This window comes from Papio anubis, chromosome 13, assembly GCF_008728515.1.
Source record: "Papio anubis isolate 15944 chromosome 13, Panubis1.0, whole genome shotgun sequence".
NCBI lineage: Eukaryota > Metazoa > Chordata > Mammalia > Primates > Cercopithecidae > Papio > Papio anubis.
Genome location: NC_044988.1, coordinates 12,263,046 through 12,286,237, shown reverse-complemented (window position 1 = coordinate 12,286,237; position 23,192 = coordinate 12,263,046). Strand labels below are relative to the sequence as shown.

The following is a 23,192-nucleotide window of genomic DNA, read 5'->3' as shown; positions in this document are numbered from 1 at the left end:
CTGCAGCCTAGATTTCCTGGGCTCAATGCAATCCTCCCACCTTGGCCACCAGAGTAGCTAGGACCTCGGGCATATACCGTGCCTGGCTAATTTTTTACAATATACATATATTGTAAAAATATATACTCTCTCTCTCTCTCTCTCTCTCTATATATATATATATATATATATATATTTTTTTTTTTTTTTTTTTTTTTTTCTTTTAAAGGTAGGGTTTCACCATGTTGCCCAGGCTGGCCTCGAACTCCAGAGCTCAAGTGATCCACCCACCTCGGCTTCTCAAAGTGCTGGGGTTAACAGGTGTGAGCCACCATGCCCGGCTGAGACTTTTCTTATAAGCACGTTTGCTAACAACATTGCTCACTTTTATCAAAATTTAGGTTACTTCCTAACCCCATCGTGAAACAGACATCCCTCTCATTAATTCAGCAGCTCATACTTTGCATACAATCTTTAAAAATGGGGTTAAGGGAATCCAGCATCTCCATATAAAATCAAGAATCTGAGGTTGCTGGAGTGTCAAAGGCCATGTCACACTTATCACTTATTATTAACACCGTTATTATTATCCTCGATATTGTTGGAGGCTGTGATGATACATGTTGGCAAGAGGAGACCTTTAAGGGATTTATGTAGGACCAGGAATGTTTAACATCAGGATAAGCTAAGAGAGGCCACTGGAGGTTTTGCTCCACATATAGCTTGGAAGGTGTGTTTTTTCTCCTTGAACAGTGAGAGCATGAGAATTTAGCTATTTATTCCCATAAACATACTGGCTGTTTGGCAGGGGGAGTTTGCTTGGAAATGTCCCAATAGCAGCAGAAGCCAATTTAGGATGGAAAAGCATAGTAAGAAATCTACCTTATGGATAATTTATAGGATGAAATCTGAGCGATGCATCTTTTCTTTAAGGGTCTTACTGTGAAGGGCAAGAGTTTGCTTCAGAAAAATCCTATAGGAGCCCTGATAATGTTGTTAAGGAGATAAATAACCAGGAGTCAGACAAGTCAAGCAAGTTCCTCAAGGTTAAACCCAGCCAATAAGTGATAGAGTTAGCACTTGAATTCAGGTTTCTCATCCCAGTCCTAGTGCTTTTTTTGCTACTGCATGCTACATACCCAGGTAAACCAGCTAGACTACGGCCAAGTCTCATGGACATAGCCAATTACTATTTGCTGATTACAATTATTTTGTGTGCTTTTCTATGGGTCCTTTTAAACTGTAGGCAGCAGCAAAACTCTTCTCCTATCATCCATGTAGCTGAGCTGTAATGTCCTGTTTAACTATATTCCATAATTGTCATTGTTTTGTGACCAGTATAGAGAAGTGGCCATCACCACACGATTTTTGCCCATATATCTCATTTAAAAGTCAAGTCAATCTCAATGGGCACAAAAACAAGTTGCCAGTCAGCCATGATTGGCACCAATATTTCACAAATGAGCAAGGTACTTGTTGATTCTTCCATTAAAAAAAAAAAAAGGTTTCATAGGCCCTAATTTTCACCCCCAATAAATCAGAGCTTCTTTAAAAGATTTAACATGAGAACTCAAAACCTCCAGCCCAGTTTATCACAGTATGCTTACCATCACTATGTTCCTCACATTCCAGTGACCGGGTTTGCTTCACTTTTTGAGAGAAAATGCACCAGGAGACTTTAAGCTGGCAACAGAGATGACCTGCCTCTCCACTTCTCTGGGCATTAGCAATACATTCTGGAAAAAAACAAACAAACAAACAAAGCTTCCATCCTCAGGAATTTCCACTACCGCAATATTCATTTAGGCCCCCAAATTGTAGACTGTAAAGAGTACCCTTGCCAGTTCTACTAAGGTTTTGGTTTTAAAAAAAATAAAAATCCAAGTGTAGAGTTCTATTACAAGTAGAAATTCAATTTCTAATCCACAGTGGAAAAAGCTTTCAGTTTATAGACCTTGTTAAGAGATTAACAGGTTAACGATGGTATAGCAAAACTGTATGAAATGTAAAGCTTTTCCGTGCAAAATTGGACCTGTATCCCTCCATTGAGTAGCCATACCTCTCTCCCCTTTTCTCTTTCAGAATGCCCACCTCTTTCCCATTTCTCTTCAGGGTTAATAAGTAAAAGAACGAACAGGCAAATAATATCTGTCAAGGGCTCTGAATTATAATTCTGGAGAAGATGGTTGTGGGAAAGCAGGACCTCAAGGATCTGTTTATCACCTTCCAGTAGGACTGTGGTAAATGGAGACTTGGCTTTGGCATTTCCTCTTATTTCAAAAGAGAGAAATAAGGAAGTACGTATCCAAACATGCATTTGCTATCTCAACAAAAAGCTATTTATCTCCCCCACAGCTTCCTGCCAAGCCCCAGAAGGTTTCAGGGTCAATGATTACCATCTCTTCATTCAGACACTTTGACATTTGTGAATATGTTGACCTTGAAGACTGGACTAAGTCAGTCCTAACAGATGTTAATTTGATTACTCAGTTCTGACCTCTCCTGAGGTCTGGCTTTTGTCTTCATCACTATATTAAGATGGTGATAACCTCCCTGAAGTCATAAAAATGTTCTGATAAGACTTATCGATTTTGGGTTTGAAATTGTACAGATAACCAAAATGTATTTGGGTAAACTTTTAACCTACTCACTAAGACATATGTCCACTGAGACAGAGACAAGAGTTCATGCTTTTTGTCTCATAAAAGACTCTCTCTCATTTGTTTTTACATTAATAATTATTGCTTTAAAAGTAATACAGCCTACTCTGTCTGCTTTGCATTTATTTTTGCCAGCTTCTGGCAAGAATCAGGATCATTAGAATTAGGAAATTAATGAAACTCCTTCTCTCAGAAAATTTTGGACCAAAAAATTTGGAAGACAACAATCAGATATTAAAAATAGTGATACTCATTGGCTACCTTTAAATAAGTCCTGCAGATTTCAGCCCAGTGTTAGAAATAATGATTATCTCTTTCTTGGTACAGCTAAAGATACAGAAGCCCTGGGGAATAAAACCATTTTTTACTGTTATGCCATAGTGGGAAGAGCATGACTTGGAAGCGAGGCGTAACTGAGCTCAAATCTTCACTCCACAACTTACCAGCTAGGTGTTCTTAGGCAAATGACTAGACAGCCAAGTATGAATTTCCTCATTGGTGAGACAGGGATAACACTCACTTTGGATATTAGGACTCAAAAGAAAACACTTCTTTCAAACATATACATCCCAAAGGGACACTGAAAACCCAGATTCTTCATTCCCAAGCTTTCTTGGTAACCATGCCTTTAAACTCTAATTAATGAGCTATGTATTAATGACATATTTTCTGTTGTTTTCACTTCACCTGAGGTAGAGATAATGGCCAAATGTGCTTTCAGTATGACAGAAGCAGGAGCTTAAGATAGGAAAAAAAGTATTAAGTCATCACTAAACTACCAGAATACCCTCAGAATAGGTAAATTATGTGTCACGAAAACTTGAAATGAATGAGTTCAAGTCAGGGATTTCATTGAAGTAGTGAGGAACAAGATTTGACTATGGTGAAGCAGGGAAGGTGGGAGCAAGATCTAGAAGGTTCTAGAAGTCACTGCCTATTCTAATCTAAATAATCCTTGGGCTGGCTTTATCTCTGCCAGCCCCTGCATTATTCTCCACACTGGAGCTAGGGATTTATTGTAGGAAAAAACACCCCCCACAAAAGTCAGGATCACATTCAGAGGTGGCTGAGTGGACCTTCACCTCTACCTTCCCATCTGCTGATGCCTGAAATTCTTTTAACGAGAATGGAACACCTTTCATCCCATAGTTATAGCTAAAAGGCTTAAACTTCACAAGTCTGTTTCAGACAGGGTGCTGATGAATTTGAATTCCAGTCAAAATATAATCAGTCAACATCAGTCCACAAATGTCAATGACTGGTTATCAGATCTCTCTCTCTGTTTTGATAGAAGAAAGAGGTGAAGAGGGCAAGGTCCCAGATACCTGAAAGAAGAGAAGGGGTCACCACCAGAGGGAAAATTTATAGAAAAAAAGTTAGTTTATGTCACAGGTTCACCTCAGGTAGGTCCTGTTTGCAGCTGAGAGGGTGCAACAGAAGCTGCCTAAACTCAGAGATTTGGTTTGGGAAAGTTTTCAGGTTTTTAAAAATCTTTTGTTTTCTTTTAGTTTTTGTTTAATCAAGCCTCTGTAAATACCATAAATCTGTTATCAATAATTCATAAGTTGCGTTTTCTTTGGTGTTATTTATTTTTCATGGGGATGGTTGGCTTCTTACTGAAAAAAAAAAAAAGCCTCTTTTGATAACTTGGGTGCTGAAAGGAAGAGTCCAACCTGCATCAGATGCCACAACTCCCACTTTAATATATTTCTTCTAGGGTGATCCAGGCCCATCAGCCAGTCCATCAGCCAGTCAGTCAGCCAGTGAGACATTTGGTCAGCCAGTCAGTCAGTCAGTCAGACAGTCAGTAAGATAGTCAGTCAGTCAGATAGTCAGTCACTTGTCAGTCAGTCAGTCAGTCAATTGGTCAGTCAGTCAGTCACTCAGTCAGTCAGCCAGTCAGAGAGTCAGTCAGTCATACAGATAGTCAGCCAGTCAGATAGTCAGTTAGTGAGTCAGTCAGCCAGCCAGTCAGCCAGTCAGTTAATCAGTCAGTCAGTCACTCAGATAGCCAGTCAGTCAGCCAGATAGTCAGTCAGTCAGTCAGCCAGTCAGTCAGTAACTCAAATAGTCAGTCAGTCAGTCAGTCAGTCAGTCAGTCAGGTCAGCCAGTCACTAAGATAGTCAGTTAGTCAGCCAGCCAGTCAGCTAGTCAGTCAGATAATCAGTCAGTCAGTCAGTCAGCCAGTCACTAAGAAAGTCAGACAGTCAGTCAGCCAGTCAGTAAGACAGTCAGTCAGTCAGCCAGTCAGTCAGATAGTCCATCAGCCAGTCAGTAAGATAGTCAGTCAGCCAGACAGTCAGTCAGTCAGTCAGCCAGTCAGTAAGATAGTCAGTCAGTCAGTAAGATAGTCAGTCAGACAGACAGCCAGTCAACCAGTCAGTCAACCAATCAGTCAGCCCTTCAGTCAGATAGTCAGTCAGTCAGTCAGTTGAACATTTAAGATTTTGCTTATATTGTATATCAAGATGTTACTATAGTTTATATGTTTTCCCCTTCCCAGCCTCCAGAACTGTGAGAAATTAATTTCTGTGTTCATAAGCCAGCCAGTTTATGGTGTTTTGTTATAGCAGCCAGAGCAGATTAAGACAGGGTATTTTGTTTGTTTTATTTTGTTTTTCAGAGGAGTTAATTGGTCTGAAAAAGTAAAAGGACTTATAAAGTGAAGGCATCCAACATAGCCTTTTCTCAGATGAATTTTCCCCTAGAATGACCACAAAACAAGTTTAAGGACTGTGTACAATAAGCACAAATAATACAATTGGGATCAGTTAAAATGATAAAATCGTTCTTTTTTTTTTCTTCAAATACATGGCTTACATATGAGAGCATATGTGATGACTCAATTTGAGATTCCCTGTGTCCAACAAAAGGAAGGCTTCACAAATTAATGTCATCAATTTAAATTATTCACACATGCACAGTGATTTATGTACATGGTTATTCATTACAACATTACTTATAATAGTATAAGATTAGAAACAATCTAAATGTCCCTGTTTCAAATTATCCTAAGGCAATTTGGGCCTTCAGGAAGTATTAGTTTCTTTTGATAACTGTTTATAGTCTCTGGTTATTAGAGGTGAATGGGGCTTACATGTCCTCTACCTTAGAATTTCTCTTTCAAGGGCTATGTTGCAACTCCAGACCAAATTCCAGGTGCTGTGAAAGCAACTATCAGACCAAATTTTGCCAAGCATACAAGCATTTACTAGTAAGCAAGTCAAAAGGCAGACACATGATATGTTCTATAGCTGGTGATGTTTGTTTTCTGCTGTAGGTACTTTGAACAACAGAAGCCAAGATATTCAGAGAGAAGGCCTCGCCAGCATACAGATTAGGTTAGGCAACAAGGTGCTCTGTGAGGTGAAGGACACAGAATTTGTGGGCCACCTCTGTACCTTGAGAATTATACTGTTGGCAATGGATGGCTTGCTCAAGAGATTTCTTTATTCTGTTCATTCAAAGACTATGAGGTATATATAATCTTCTTAACCGACCACCTATTTTGACCTCTACTCATTTCATCCTTACGCTAATTAACAAAGCTTCTGATGTAGATTTCAATGAGGATACTTGAAGTCTAAGTAATCATCCTTAAAGTGTTGATTGTTGATCAGACTACTTCAAATGCTGCTTAATCACTCCCAAGGCCCAGATCAAATTTCACTCAGACACATATCACAGAATGTACTCGAAATTATTTCAAAAAAAAATTACTGTGGAGGCAAGAAACTTGTCCATCAATTGGAGACTAGTTAAATAAATTATGATGTACCAATAAAACAAAATACTACATAGCTTTAGGAAAGAATGAGGGCTCACACATGAGTAGCTATGGAAATCTGGAACACTCTTTGGGTTATATAGTCACATGAAAATAGATAAGCACAGGGCATTCTGTATAGCATGCCTCCACTTGAGTAAGAAAACAAGAATTCATGTATTTTGTACATGCATACATATCTCTAGAAAATGCACAAGAATTGGATTATATTGGTGAAATGCAGGAATAAGGTAGTGTGAGGATACTGGGTTAGGAGGAGACATTTCATCATTTTCCCTTTGTATCATTTCAAAAATAATTTCAATATAAAAGATGAAAACATTAACAATCTTTAAACACACTTTACAGAAAACTTTTTAGAGGAATACCTCAGTGAGTATTCACATATTTATTCATTCTGTTGATGCAGCAAAAAGACTGTGTTCACAGACACTCCTAATGCCTGGCTTGTGGTCAAGGACACTTCTGTCACTCTTTACAAAGTTGTCCCCTTCTCCCTCTATGACTGCACATACTTTAACTTTGCAGCAGTCACCTGTCCCCTCGTTCTTTTGTTACTGGCGGCAAATCTGTATGGGTTTGGAGCAACCTCAATTCTTGCCTCCTCAGAAGAAAGAATCTGACCGAGGAGGCATAAGGCAGAGTGAGAGGCAAGTTTTAGAGCAGGAGTGAAAGCTTACTAAAAAGCTTTAGAGCAGGAAAGTACACTTGGAAGATGCCCAAGCAAATAACTTGAAAGACAAGTGCCCCGTTTGACCTTTGACTTAGTGTTTTATATGTCGGCATACTTCCATGGTCTTGCATCCTTTCTCCTCTGATTCTTCCCTTAGCGTGGCCTGTCCTCATGCTCCATGTCCTGCCAGCGCTTGGGAGGTGAGCGTGCGCAGTGTGTTTACTGGAGTTGTGCGCATGCTTACTTGAGGCGTTCTTCCCTTACCACTCAAATGTCCCTGACAGTCATATACCAGTAAAACTCTGCCCTTTTGCCCCCTAATGCTCATGTTTGAGCCCATTGGCCCAGCTCCTGAGATCTTATCGAGAAGCTGCTGATCACCAGTTTCAGGTGTTTGTAACTACTGGAGACTGCCCCTTGGCGTGGGCTGCGATCAATTATTATGTTAGAGAGATAGTGTGACAACTGCCTGACCGTCACCTGATGGTTGCCTGACATCCCTGGTGGGGTTGGGGGTGCCCTCTCCTGCCCTGCTCATGCCTGACTAGCTACCCACTGTAACATTCTGTCCTTCTGCATCCCACACTCAGAGGCTGCAGTGGCTCCTTGGTCTTCAGTGGTGGGATCAGCAGCTCTGTTTTCTGCCTCATTCACACACTGAAGAAAGTACACAAGAAAATGATACAGAATGATATGCAACTTTTTCCTCTACAGTTTTAAAGGTGAATTCGTTAAGGCCAAGAGCAAAACATTCTCAACAAAAGCTGAAAATAATGAGGGACTGTTTAAAAAAAAATTTTTTTTTAACTCACTGAAATATGTGTTGATGTCATTCTGTTGCTCTTAAACTGACTTCAAGGGAAAACTGGTGAACTTTTGTCCTCCACGAAGTTCCCCTGTATCACGCCTCCTCCCATCCTGCTCCCTTCAACTCCTTTCATTTCCTCCCAATCAAAACACCAGGAACAACAACACCCTCCTTAATCACCATTTTGCTGTCAGGCTTAAATGGGTCAAAGCTCCAGCCACTAGTAAAACAAGAAGCAGTTTGCTTGGCTTGGATGTGGGATTGTATAAATGCTTGCTTAATGCTGGTTTTCAGATGCTAATACGTTATACAGGAAGCATTCCTGCAGGGCTGGAGGCCAGTTAGGGCTGATAGCCCCAGTTTGCAGGAAGGCATTGGATAGGTTGGATAGGGTGGGGGTAAGCAGGCCCTCCCTCTCTTCTATGGACAACAGATGTGGCAAATTGGCAACTCACAGACCTTACTGGCAGCTCTGCTGTGATGCATACTGGTTTTCAAAAGCTTTTAATTAGTAACCGATATCTAAAAAATTTGGAGATTTCACAAAATTCTGGAACTGGCAATTTTAGTCGTACATCTGGCCAACCAAGACCTGCATACCTCCAAAGCAACACTTGTCTGAGGAGGGGCTGCCCATTTTAGATAAAGCACACACTCCGATTCCACAAGGTCCCAGGGACCTGGCTGCTCTGGTGGCCTCTATTGCTACATAACAAATCACTCCAAAAATCAACAGTTTAAAACAACTCTCTTACTTTGCTTGTGATTTTGTAGTTACAGTCAGATATTGGCTGGCCAGCGATCATCTGACCTTTGATTTGGGCTGGGGAGCCCACACCTGCACAGCTATGGTGGAGGTGGCTGATGTTGGCTGGGGGATTAGCTGGGGCTATATATTGGAGCATGTATTTGTGGCCTCTGTAGCATGACAGCTGAGAGGGTCTTCATCTCAGAGAGACTTCTTACATGGTGGCTGGCTTCCTTCATAAGGGCATCCTGAGAAAACCAGGAAGAGCTGAGTGGTCTTTCATAATCTAGCGTCAAAACTTAAACTCTATTGGCTGAAGCATTTATGAGCCACCCAGTTGCAAGTGGAAGAGATATAGACACCACCTCTCCATGTGAGATGTGTCAAATAATTTGAGTCTCACTCACTTGACCTGCTTAATTCCTATAAACTTTTGTGTGTGTGTCTCCAGGGCCTGAATGAATATTGGCAGAAATGGATTTTCCCATTTCCCTGTCCTGCCTGCTCTCTGTTTTCTGGTCATGTGAGTTGGGAGACAGTATTTACAGAGTATCACCCACATGTCATTTCGTCATCTTACAAATGTTTGCAGAGCACCAACCTTGTGTCAGGTACTTTCCATACTTTCCAGGTACTGCACATACTTTAACTTTGCAATAGTCACTTGTCCCCATGTTCTTTTGTTACTGGTGGCAAATTTCCATACATTTTTTCATTTAACACTCACAATAGCGCTGTGAGGTAGGCATTATCTCCATTCTGCAGATAAGGAAATCAAGGTTCAAAAATCAAATACTTTGAGTGGGGTTATACAGCTTCAAAAGGGCAGATTCGGAACTCTAACCCAGCTTTTGCAGTGTCTAACATGACAAGGGGGATTATAATTTTTGCCTGGGTTCCTGAGCAATATCTATGAATGTATGGTTACGTACCTCATTTCTGGTCAGAATAAGAGACTGCCCACTTGTGCATGACTCCCCTGGGCAATGTCTCACTGGAGATACTGCAGAAGGTTCCTCACGTCGAAGGGCAAGTGTTTGGGAATTCACAGGCCTTTGTCGTCAGCTATACTCTGAGAAAATCAACAAATCTTATACTAGGATCTCCCTTCACCCCCAACAAAGCTAAGTGATGCAGAAGCCATCATTCACAAACAGGAGTGTGTCTTCTGGTAGCAGTTTGGGCGTTTCGGCCTGCAGCCCCGCTCTCTGGAAGGCAGACACCTACGCTCATCCACGAAGTGGGCTGGCTTCTCACACATCCACATCCGGGGTGGCTGGGAATAGACAAGAAACAAATTCAAGAAGGAGAGATGTAGGAGGGGGTGGTGAGGAGAATATTAAGTATTTGTAGCCGAAGAAAAGCATGATCCTGGGCAGAAGTGTTAGGGAAGATGCACAAAATCTAAGTGAGGTCTAGGAGTGCCCCAGACCAACATTTCCAGGTTCCATACATAGATGTGTCTTCACTTTGTTCTCTGATATGAGATTTTCAGAAACAGACCTCTGGTCTCCTCTCTTTCCAGCCAATTCTCCTTCCTTCCATTCATACTGTTTCCTGGCATGATAGGAAGGCTACTCTGTTCCTATCAACACAAGGCATAGGTAGGGGAGTAGTGAGAATTAATATTTACTAAGACCCTACTATGTGCTAGGCATTGCCTACATGCATTCAATCTCTGTCAGCCTCCTGTGAATTGAATATTATTGTCCCAGTTTCATGGAGGCTTAGAAAAGAAGATTGCCCAAGACCACACAGCCAGAAAGCGTCTGACTGAGAATTCTAATTCGGCTTGGAGATAGTTGCCTATTTCCTTTTGTCTCTTTCTTTCTTTCTTCTTTCTCTTTCTTTCTTTCTTTCTTTCTTTCTTTCTTTCTTTCTTTCTTTCTTTCTCTCTTTCTTTCTTTCTTTCTTTCTTTCTTTCTTTTCTTTCTTTCTTTTCTTTCTTTCTTTCTTTCTTTCTTTCTTTCTTTCTTTTCTTTTCTTTCTTCTCTCTTTCTTTCTTTCTTTCTCTGCAGGGGGCGAATTGTCCCTCCTGTCCCACCCAGGCCCTGGAGTGCAGTGGCATCATCTCTGCTCACTGCAACCTCTGCCTCTGGGTTCAAGTGAGTTCCTGCCTCAGCCTCCCAGTAGCTGGGATTACAGTGTCTGCCACAGCTAATTTTTTTTTTTTTTTGAGACAGAGTCTGCGGCTCACAGCCAGGCTGGAGTGCAGTGGCGGATCTCAACTCACTGCAAGCTCCGCCTCCCGGGTTCACGCCATTCTCCGGCCTCAGCCTCCCGAGTAGCTGGGACTACAGGCGCCCGCCATCTCGCCCGGCTATTTTTTGTATTTCTTAGTAGAGACGGGGTTTCACTGTGTTCGCCAGGATGGTCTCGATCTCCTGACCTCGTGATCCGCCCATCTCGGCCTCCCAAAGTGCTGGGATTACAGGCTTGAGCCACCGCGCCCGGCCATTTTTTTTTTTAAGAAGGAGTCTCGCTTTGTCACCCAAGCTGGAGTGCAGCGGTGCTATCTTGGCTCACTGCAAGCTCGGCCTCCCGGGTTCATGCCATTCTCCTGCCTCAGCCTCCAGAGTAGCTGGGACTACAGGCGTCCGCCACTACGCCTGGCTAATTTTTTTGTATTTTTAGTAGAGACGGGGTTTCATCGTGTTAGCCAGGATGGTCTTGATCTCCTGACCTCGTGATCTGCCCCCTCGGCCTCCCAAAGTGCTGGGATTACAGGCGTGAGCCACTGCACAGGCTTAATTTTTGTATTTTTAGTAGAGACGGAGGTCCTTTTCTTTTTTTAAACAGGGTCATCTTGTTCTTTCTTTCTCTCTCTGTTACTATAAAAAAAAAGTTTAAGCATACACAGAAGTGGAGGCAATAATATAAAACTCCCATGTATCCATAACCCAACCTTAAAAATGATCAAAACAAGGCCAGTCTTATTCAGCCCGGAATGATTCACGCTATGGTCGATTGTTGTTTAAACAGAACCTGAGAAACTTACAAGTGGAACAGTGGGCTGAAATAAGACTCTTGGAATTCTTCGGCTACTTTCTGGCCAAAGAGGGAAAGAAGGAGCTAGCAGAGTGGACAGATGTGGGAACAAACAAACAAAAACAGGAGAAAAAGAAATCTTCATTCTTCAACTTTACTATTAAACCTAAATGTGAGAGAAAAATTTAAAAAACAGGAATAAGAGTTGAAATACACTGCCAAAGAGGGAAAATTAGTTTTCTTTAATATGTCTTATGATTATATTTCTCATTTCTCTATTCGTGCATAACAAACTACCACAAAATTTTTGAGTGACTGAAAATCATGAGTTATGCTTTCTCCTGATATTATGTGTTGATGGGGTGCCGCTGGGAGGTTCATGTACCTGCCTCTAGCATCTAGGATTGCCTGGTTGGCTGCATTCAGCTAAAAGTTTAGCTGAATTGAAAAACCTCAGGACGATTTTACCCACCGGTTGATATCTCCATGTTCTTTTGCAGTAGACTGAAAAAAATTAAAAAGTGGTTCTGTCCAAAATGTATTTACTTTCTAATCCTCAGAATTTGTTGCTATGACCTTATATAGCAAAAGATGTAATTAAGGATCCTGAGAAAGGAGTTTATCCTGAATTATTCCGGTGGGCCTGTAATGTAATCACATGGACCCCTGTAAGAGAAGATCAGAAAGGGTTTTCACACAGACACAGGGACAGAGGAGAAGGAATTGTGAAGACGCAGGCAGAGATTGGAGTGATGTGACTACAAGTCAAGGAATGCTGGCAGCAGCTGGAAGAGGTAAGAAACAGTTTCTCCGCTGAGGAGGATGCAGAGGAAGCCTGGCCTACTAACATCTTGATTTCAGACTTCTGACCTCCAGAACCAGGACAGAATAAATTTCTGTCATTTTAAAGACACGAAGCGTGTGGTAATTTGTTACAGAAGTCACAGGAAACAAATGCATTTTCCAATTGGTTGGTCCATGTGACTAGCTTGGGCTTTCCCTAAGCCAGTGGTCTTCCCACAGCAGGATTAGTTACATGCGTTGCATGGCTTTTGATTTCCCTTGAGCTAAAGCAAAAGCTGTCAGACTTTGTGAATGCTGGGTTCAGAACTGGCACAGTATCATTTGGATTGCAAGTCACAAGGGTAGGGCAAGTGGGCTCCAGTCGTGGTAGGTGGAGCGATGTGCACTCACAGGAAGAGGGGAAAGGAATGGCCACCATCTCTGCACATGATCCTCCACGGTAGGTAACACGCAGTAATGCTCCAAGAGGGTACATTAAGTTCTCTGAGGACTGAGAATTATTTATTTTAATTTAAAAATCATGTTTATTATAAAAATAATGCATACACTCAGAAAAACTTACAAACTATATCTGTATGGGATAGTAAGTCAAATTATTTATTAAAAAGTAAAATTCCACCTGAGAGTGGTGGCTCACGCCTATAATTCCAGCACTTTGGGAGGCTGAGTTGTGTGGATCACTTGAGGTCAGGAGTTTGAGACCAGCCTGGCCAACATGGTGAAACCCTGGCTCTACTAAAATACAAAAATTAGCCAGGGGTGGTGGCAGGCACCTGTAATCCCAGCTACTCAGAACGCTGAGGCAGGAGAATCGATTGAACCTGGGAGGCGGAGGTTGCAGTGAGCCAAGATTGCACCACTGCACTCCAGCCTGGGTGACAGAGCAAGACTGTCCCAAAAAATAAAAAATAAAAAAAAATAAAATTCCTACCTAGTCCCACCTCCCATTTCTGGGCTCTTCTTCAGCTTCTTTTTGCCCATGTCATTTTTAAATCACATCAATACATGTATACTGTGTTTTTCCAAATCTAATATGTATACGTAATTTTTAAAATATGAGTTTTTCAAAGTCAGCCCCACTTACTTCCATCAATCCTTGTGCTAAGCAAATATGATCACTTTTTAAAGTTTTTGGTTGCTTTTTGAGAACTATCATTAACCTTTACATCCCCCAGATTACTTGTCACGGTTCTTGGCTAACAGGAAGTGCTAAATTGATTTTGGCTAAATAAGACTGACTTCACGCAAATTTTCACAAGACTACATTATCTTGCCTTTGAAATTTTCTTCTTCCTTTTCTGAAACTTTCAATACCACTTTATTCTACATTTTAATTCCTTTTGGCCTTCCAAACCCCTTTTTCCCTTTGGAAATACAGCAAATATCATTAAACATGAAAAGCAATATGGGGAGACAATATAAAATACTGACAAGTCCACATTACAGGATAATTACTAAGAACTGAAGAACCTTTTTGTTTGTTTTGTTTTTTGGGTTTTTTTGGGGGGTTTGTTTGTTTTGTTTTTGTTTTTCCAACTGCACAAACTAATAACTAAAGTTTGGAAAAGTCAAGGTCTATGACCAATTCCTTTCATAAAAGGTGAAGGTCAATTTTAATTAGCAAGTCAATTATTTCCATTTAATGGATGCATGAAATTCTTAAAAATTCAACTCAACAACCATTTACTGAGCATTCAGTACGTGTTCATTGTTGCCTGGAATCTAAAGATGGCTAAGATATAGCTATGTCTTTAGAGGAGCCCGCTATCCAAAGCAGGAGATAGAAACATAAATGAAGATACAAGGTAGCGATTATGGGGCTGGTAGAGAGAGGAAGACTCAAAGGACACCTGTGGTTATCCTCAATTTCAAGGTGGAAAATGATGATTACGGCGCCACTTTCAGATTCCACCTGGCGGCAGAATTAATAGTGCACTCTGAAATATAGTTACACACTTCCCCTACTTTTTTAGAAGATGTAAGGAAGGTAAACTTAAGCCTAATGTATCTCTAAACCATCACACATCCAAAAATCAGTGAAGTTCAAAAGGATATCATTTTTAATTATGCATATAAATATATTCCATTAGTGCCACAACTTCCAGCAATCATTAGGAATCATTTTTTACTTTCTCTGGGGTCTCAACAAGTATTGACTATTAACTGTCATGGGAAGTCCCTTCACTATTTGTTTTCTGACTACTTACTATCTTCAGTGCCGTAGAAGAATGTTTGACACATGATCAGAACATTAAGTATAAATATAGAACACTAAAGAAAATCTTTAAAATTCATCTCTTGTCAAGGATATCTTGAAGACAACCCAGGTCAAAGGCATATTGTCTGAAACCTAAGGTATAGTTGCCTGGATTTATGAAGTGAGGGTTTTGGGGGTGAGTAGAATGTTAAGGAAGAAATCAATCAGAAATAGATTTTTGTTCTCAGAGTAGCATACAAAGCATGAACTTCTCCCTAAGTCTTTGTCTTTTAAATGTGATATCCCATCCATTAGATGCTCACCATACAGTTATTTTGTCTTTTTATTTTAACTAGCTTAGCTAGAACAATGCTGTTCTTGCAAAGCCTTACCACAGGAAAAGAATATAGGAGAAGGGGAAGATCTGAACCAAGTCACAACAAAGTAGGGAAAGTTTGTTTCTGATGTTCTTACTCCCCTTTCAAATGCCTTCCATAGCCACCTGTCTCAGGATGACTGCCCCCAGAAGCAGATCCTAAGATAAGAATATCAGTGTAAGTAATTTTCAATTAAAAAAAAAAAAATCTCAGAAAGCTCTGATAAGGGAATAGGACAACAAAAAGGGGAAAGGAAGGAAACCAATAAAGGATGTATTATCAAGTAAATTACTAATAGGACGACTGGGGTTCAACTCCAATGAGGACTCTGATAGAGAGTACAAAACCTTTCCAGTTATCCCCAGCAAGAAAGGAGAAAGCTAGGGTATTCATCCGCCAATCCCCACCCATCATTGATTTCAAGCTGTTTCCAGAGGCATGAATTGCCCAGTGCTTCTGACCCTCCCCATACAAAGCCAAGAGAAAGCCCGCATGTGGAGAGTTGCAGGTACCTGCAGTAGGAGGACATGAGTATGCACTAGAATGGCGCTGGCCAATGTTATATGAGCAGGACATCAACGCTGACTACTACACCACCTTATCTTTTATTTACTCAGCATTTTCTTTCTTTCTTTCTTTCTTTCTTTCTTTCTTTCTTTCTTTCTTTCTTTCTTTCTTTCTTTCTTTCTTCCTTCCTTCCTTCCTTCCTTCCTTCCTTCCTTCCTTCCTTCCTTCCTTCCTTCTTTCTTTCTTTCCTTCCTTCCTTCCTTCCTTGCTTCCTTCCTTCTTTCTTTCCTTCCTTCCTTCCTTCCTTCCTTTCTTTTTCTTTCTTTCTTTTTTTTCCTTTTCTTTTTGAGATGGAGTCTCAATCTTGTTGCCAAAGCTGGAGTACAATGGTGCAGTCTTGGCTCACTGCAACCTCTGCCACCCGGGTTCAACCAATTCTCCTGCCTCACCCTCCCTAGTAGCTGGGCTCACAGGCAAGCACCACCATGCCTGGTTAATTTTGTATTTTTAGTAGAGACGGGGATCCTCATGTTGGTCAGGCTGGTGTTGAACTCCCAACCTCAGGTGATCCACCAGCTTCAGCCTCCCAAAGTGCAGGGATTACAGGTGTGAGCCATCACACCTGGTCTTACTCAACATTTTCAAAGCCTGTTCTTTTCACATATTTCTCTCCTTCCCTCAGCACTTTAAAGTTAGAGGTCTGTTCCTCTACAGGGGGAAGGTGGGGAAAAAGTTGAGTAAAAGGGGAGCCCTTGAGCATGTGGTGATTAAAAAAAACTGAACAAGAATTACTTTTTGAAGTTTGGGTCACAGGGCAGAGTTATTGCAGAACTAATGGGAGTTTAGGGGGAAATTCTTGTCTTGTATTTGTACGAAATAGCTCTGCTTTGATTAATAATAATGACTTATGGGAATAATTCAGTAAGACTTGTCTCTCCTTGTCTCCTTGTATCACAAACCAATATCTGCCTACTGTCCCAGGTTAAAAACAAATCAGGGCCAGGTGCGGTGGCTCACGCCTGTAATCCCAGTAATCTGGAGGTCAGAGAGGCAGGGCGAATGCATGAGGTCAGTAGATCAAGACCATCCCGTGAGAATGGCAGGAAATGCTGTTCTACTGGGAAATACAAATTAGTCATGGTGGCGGGCTACCAGTCCTAGCTACTCGGGAGGGCTGGAGGGAAATGGCATGAACCTGGGAGGCGGAGAGCTTGCAGTGAGCCGACCGCGCCGCACTGCACTCCAGCCCAAGCGAAGGTTGTGAGCCGGTGACTCCATCTCAAAAAAAAAAATCAGTAAGTTCAGAAAATAAAACAGTTGAAGTCTTTTATTTGCAGGGCAAATTTTTATTTTTATGAGTAACCTAAATGTAACTGGGGAGCCTTTTGGTGCAGCTTCAGGATGGTGTCATACTAAGAGAAACATAGCTGGTTCCAATTGACAAAAAGTAATTCAAATCTTTACTCAGTCTATTAAGGCTTTATGCCCAGAAAACCATTTTTGTAATTTTCTCTCCCAATTTCTGCCTTCTCAATCTCATTCGCAGGAATGATAGCTGTTCTCCTAAACTTCCCCACTGTTTACCTCCATACATCAAAACCCTCTGAACTCTAATTCTCATAGCTTTTCTCTGTCTCCCTGTCTCTCTCCCTTAAAAATAAAAACAAATCAACTAAGATATTTTATTATCTTCATTTTTCCATTGCACATCATCTCTTCAACTGCCACACAGAAGTATACACTACACTTTGGGAACCATAATGAGATGTGTGTGTGCTGGGAGGAGAGAAGAGAAGAAGCTTGTGAATACTGATGCCTATATTAATAATTTTGTTTTTGCTTTACTTTTTATATCTATCCATCAGTCTATATCTACCTATATCATTCTATTTATTGGAAAAGAACTAAACCAAACATTATACAGAGACCCCCAGTTTCCTGTTGCTTTCTACCTCTGACCCCTTTTCTTTCTGTCTGCCAACTAACTATCTCTTCCACCTCGTGAACATTGACTAGCTAATAAACTATAAGACTTGCATAAAAAGTTATTGGAAAATACTGTTCTGAAGGTTACTGAGCAAGGAGCACAAAACAGGGATGACTCCCAACCGTGAGTTTCAGTTAAAGTGGCAAACTGCTGTCTAAGCCCAAACTGCAAAGATGGGTACTCAGCTGTCCCTCTCCTCCAAAAACTCCAACTCTGATTCAACTGAGGAGTCGCCGGATCCTCAGATGGTCCCTGAATAAAGGAATCAGCTAAGTAGAGACTGATTTTGATCAGGCTCTATTTGAGTCCCTTAAAATCATTTTCTTTTCACTCTGTATGCAGACACACTGGAGATATATGAAGTATAATAAGAAGTATATATACACATATACATATGATGTATGTGTTACGATAAATTAAGTTATAATGCATTTTCACACTCTCTATACTTTTAAAAGAACCAGCAATCCTATGAGGTAAGCACCAGTTTGAATTATGTTCCTCATTTTACAAGTGAGAAAAATTAAAGCTCAGAGGAGTTAGGTGAATTGGTCCAAGTTTACACAGCTGGTTACTACATATTCATACCTGGGTCCCCAAATCCCCTGGTTTTTGCTGTATTACATCATGGTATTCCATGTTCATTTTGAGACTTCCCTAGTGATTGTGCTTGCCAGTCTTTATCTCTGGTATCAGAGAGCACCCTAAAATCCAGAACAAAAGCAAATGATCCAGTGTCTTGGAATCAACAGTCAGACCCTATGTTAGGCTATATGCATGTATTCATGGTATGTCGATGCTTGAGTGAATGATTTATGATTGTGTATAAAACTATCTTATTGTGGGGAAACAGAAAATGCAGAAAACTGGCCAGGCGCAGTGGCTCACGCCTGTAATCTTAGCACTTTGGGAGGCCAAGGCAGGTGGATCACATGAGGTCAGGAGTTCAAAACCAGCCTGGCTAACATGGTGAAACCCAATCTCTACTCAAAATACAAAAAAAAAATTAGCTGGGCATGGTGACAGATGTCTGTAATGCCAGCTACTTGGGAGACTGAGACAGGAGAATCGCTTGAACCCGGAGGCAGAGGTTACAGTGAGCCAAGATCGCACCACTGCACTACAGCCTGGGTGACAGAGTGAGATTCTGTCTCGAAAACGAAAGAAAGAGAGAAAAAAGAAAATGCAGAAAATTATACAGAAAACAAAATCACCTTTAATGTAGTCAATCAGTCATAATCACTGTTAGTAGTCAGCGTATATCTTGTGTAAACACGCAGACACATGCTATAGTCTATCATCAAAACAAAACATGGATAATATAAGAAAGGGCAACATGAGCCAATCCTACTTGAGAACAAAGATACGAAATTCTAAACAAAAATATTAACAAGCTAAACCCCACAATTTATAAAAGAATAAATCATACACATCATTACTGTAATGGTCCACACTAACATTTTTTAAAGTATGACCTCAATAGATGCCAACAAAAATTCAAAAATTAACATTCACTCTTGAAAGAAATGGTAAACTGGGAAGAGAGGGAAACATCCTTAATCTGATAAAGTGTATCTACCAAATCTTTCTGTTTTCTATCAGAAACAAGACAAAGATGGCTGCTTTTTCCTCTTCAATATTGGCTTGGAGGCCCTAGCCAGCACAGCAGGAAAAGAGAAAAATATAAACATATACTAATTGGAAAGGAACAAACAAAACTGTCATTATTTACATATAATTGTCTACATACAAAACTCAAAAAAAAAAGCCTACAGAGAAATATATTAGAATTAGCTAGAGAATTGAGCAAAGTTTCTGGAGGTAAGTTCAATTATGAAAGAAAATTGCATTTTTATATATCAACAACAAACTATTAGAATGTCTGGTTTTAAAAATTAGAATAGTAACAAACACGAGGCTCTCTTAAATACTTGCCTTGAAGATTTTCCTGTAGAAATGTTTCTCTAAAAACGCAAATATCCTGCGGGAAATAATAGGTCATGTGATAGAAAATAAAAGTGGTCCTTTTCCTGTGGACACCACAGGAATGAGCTTGTATTTCTAACTTACGTCGAGAAGAAAAGCTGTTTTTGTTTTTATTTTATTTTACTTGGAAAGACTATTGAGAAATGGAAAGCATGAGCTCTGGCTTAAAAGAGACTGAAAATTTTGAAACTTTAGTATGGTAGAAGCTGGGGAAATGGCCCTGTCAAAGCTGCAGGCTTCTTAATTGCAAGAGGTCGAGTTTTGAATGTATTTCCATTGCAGGCTATTCCTTTTTCTGAAAGTCAAAGCAAATGGACCACGTTTTCGTGCACATGTCAAGCAGTGGCTCCACAGAGTTGAGTGCCCTGTGTGATTGTGTGTGTTATAAGCAGCTACATCTCTACAGGCCATCTAAAGTCTCTTAGGTGGTGCCATACCTGCACCTCACTTGCTCCTGAGATTGACGTATGCTCCATTGAAATAGATGCTCACTAGAAAATCCCAAGCTTGAAAATCAGAAACCTGCAGGAAGGACACGGAGGATCATCTGCAGGGAAGACCACAAAAAGAAACTTGGGTGGGCTTAGTAGAACTCAACCTGGAGTGAAGGGCTAATGACCCACATGTGGTTTTACTTAAGTTCAAACATCCCAGATCCAAGAGAATATTTAAAATGAAAGGAGCACACTTCTTTGCAACACAGAGGGACAGATGCAAAGGAAATAGCATCACACCCATTCCTGCCTTTCTTTTTGTTTCTTTTTTAAGGATGTGGCATTAGTACTTTCTGCCGTAATTGTGCTGCAGGACCACACATTTGTGGGTTTGGGTCAGCTTGTCCCAATAAGGAAATGGATATTATTTAATTTTCAATGATCTAGGAAGAAGAGGATCCCGAGGGAGGAAATGAGGACTTAGAAAACTGATCTTAGAAGGAAGAACAAATTCTCTCTGGGCCTTACTATCTTTATCATGAAATCTAGAAACATGTTTCAAGAATCTTTCAGCCAGTAAAAGGAATGTGGCCTCTGACGTAAGGAAGCAACCAAAAGGTGAAGAAGAGAGGCCCTGAAGTTACATAGTGAGGCTGGTCCTGACCCTGTGAGTTCCGAAAGCAACCATCCCCCTGGCTGGAGTGTGTAGTCCTTCCATCCATTCCCCAGAACAAGTCATGCTCTGGCATTTACTGTGATTTTAGTGAAGGCTTAGATGGACAAAGACTGGAAACTTCCATTGCATTTTCCAAGACAAGTGATTTTCAAAGTGGAGTTCCCAGATAAGCAGCATCAGAATCCTCTGAGAACTTGTTAGCAATGCAACTTTTGGGGTCTCCCACCTCCCACTTACTGGACCAAGAACTCTGGAGGTGGGGCACAGGGATCTACGGTTTAGTAAGGCCTTCTGGTGATTTTAATGCACACTCAATTTGAGGGCAACTAGGCTGATGGTAAAATCTCACACAGGTGAGAGGTATCAAGTTGAATTTAAATTTAATGTGACCATATTTGAGCAGACCACATTAGTGAAGTCTGAGTTAGAGTCATTAGTAGTGTTCACATAATATTTTCAGCTATCTGCTCTCTAGACCTAGAGTAGGATGATATTTGTAACTCCTTTTCTGGTTAAATGGGATCACAAGACTGGTTCTTGCCAATGATTCATAAAAGGAAGTATTTGATTGTCAGCACATGACTTTACAGAGTTTTATACTAAGGTTTGAGCTACAGGCTGAGCATTCCTAATCTGAAAAGTCTAAAATCCAAAATGCTCCAAAATCCAAAATTTCTTGAGCCCCAAGTGAAAAATGTCATAGTTGACCTCATGTGACAGGTCTCAGTCAAAACACAGGCACACAACAGGCAGTTTATTCAGTGTTCCCAAGGGAAAAATAAAACTACCTTCAAGCTATGTGTATAAGGTGTATATGAAACAAAAATAAATTTCATGTTTAGACTTGAGTCCCATCCCCAAGACATCTCATTATGTATATGCAAATATTCCAAAATCCATGAACACTTCTGGTTCCAAGCACTTAGGATTAGAGAGTCCTAACCTGTAGTGACTGCTCCATCAGTCTGGGTCCCAGAGCAGGAAGATCTAGAAAAGGACTTGTTGGTATAAACCACTATGATTTGGGGGCTATTTGTTGCTGCAGCATAACTCAGCCCATCCTAACTCATATTACTTAAAACTACGACTGTGTCTTAAATTTCTGTCAATGTTCTTATTTCAAATATTCCATACCATTTTAAACTGCAGGTGCCAGTTTTTGTTTCAGTCACATATAATTTGCTAGTTGTATCCTGTGTCCCCCAAATGGTCTAACACAGAGCTGGGGACACTGTAGGAGCTTCACAGGTACTAAGTTGTCCATCTACCATAATCCACATCCATTTCAAAAGATCACTCTCCCCTACTCGGGAGGCTGAGGCAGGAGAATTGCTTGAACCTGGGAGACAGAGGTTGCATTGAGCCAAGATCATACCACTGTACTCCAGCCTGGGCAACAGACTGAGAATCTATCTCAGACAAAAAAAAAAAAAAAAAAAAAAATCATTCTCTCTTTAGAGCCCATGTTTCTGTCCATAAAAGTCTATCTACCACAAAACACTCCTCATATTTTCCCCCTCAAATGGTTTCTTTCTCTCTTGATAATACTTAAATCCAACATTTGAGTCTTCTTGCTTTGTTTTAATTATTAACTGTGATTAGGCACTCCAAGAGTTCTGGAGCAACCGGGCAATTGAACATGGGTAATTTTCCTGATTGTTTCCCTGAGTCAACCCGGAACAAATATAAACAAACAACAGAAGTCAAATAAGGAGTATTTGTTTTTTCTCAGCTAGATCACTGTGGATTTACACCTCTTTCCCATTTGCACTAATGAGAATTAGATGAGTAATTCCCCCACAGAGAACACAAACCCTGAAGTCCTTTCAGTGCTATTCTAAAGTGGTAGCAAGAATGTAAAGCTATTTTAGTGCATGCAGCTAAAAATTACCAACTACCATGTAGCATACTTGAGCCTAAACATCTTTCCAGAATTAGGCTGCGAGCTCCTGGAAATGTGAGATGCATTTTATCTTATCTTTGAATCCTTAAGGTCTAGCACAGAATGTGGCATATTGACAGACGTCAGTGCATGTATTTTGTTGAATAAGTGAATGAATGAATGAAATTAACATTTTCTTTTCAGTTATTTCACTAGAAGAAACTAAAGACCAAATTTTGGTTAATGACTCCTATAAGAGAAACATAATTATTAAATTTGTTCTATTCGAGACTAACACTTTGTTTAAGGGTTTCTGCCTTGACTCAAATCGTTAAACTCTGAAAATGTATTTGTCTCATTCCAGGAATCCCATTCTGCCAGCCCAGTAAAGGCAAAAACCCCTATGAAACAGATAATGCACCTGTGATTAGAAGACTAACTAGGAACATATGACAATGATTCTTACATTATTTTTCAGTAAATGCTGACAATTTTAATTAAACAAATAAACCAGTGAAAAATTAGCACCTTCATCTGAAAAAGAACAGTGGTCACACAATTTCCTTAGCTCCCCAATTCACGCTCAGTGGTCAAGGTGTCAACAGAATAACCATAACAAAGGTCAAAGTTCCCAGTGTTCCCTTTTGGCCAGGGAGTTTTCAGGGTTTTGCCCTAGGATATTTAAATATTTAATTACC

The 23,192-nt window shown here is 40.5% G+C and overlaps 1 long non-coding RNA gene across 1 annotated transcript; it reads right to left on the bottom strand.

Annotated features, from left to right (window-relative positions):
- Positions 1-227: 227 nt before the first annotated feature.
- Positions 228-10,439, bottom strand: LOC116269991. The gene is made up of 3 exons (XR_004177811.1): positions 9,589-10,439; positions 9,258-9,415; positions 228-1,715 (listed from the first exon to the last, which is right to left on the bottom strand). It is a non-coding gene; the product is annotated as an uncharacterized LOC116269991 (long non-coding RNA).
- Positions 10,440-23,192: the final 12,753 nt, after the last annotated feature.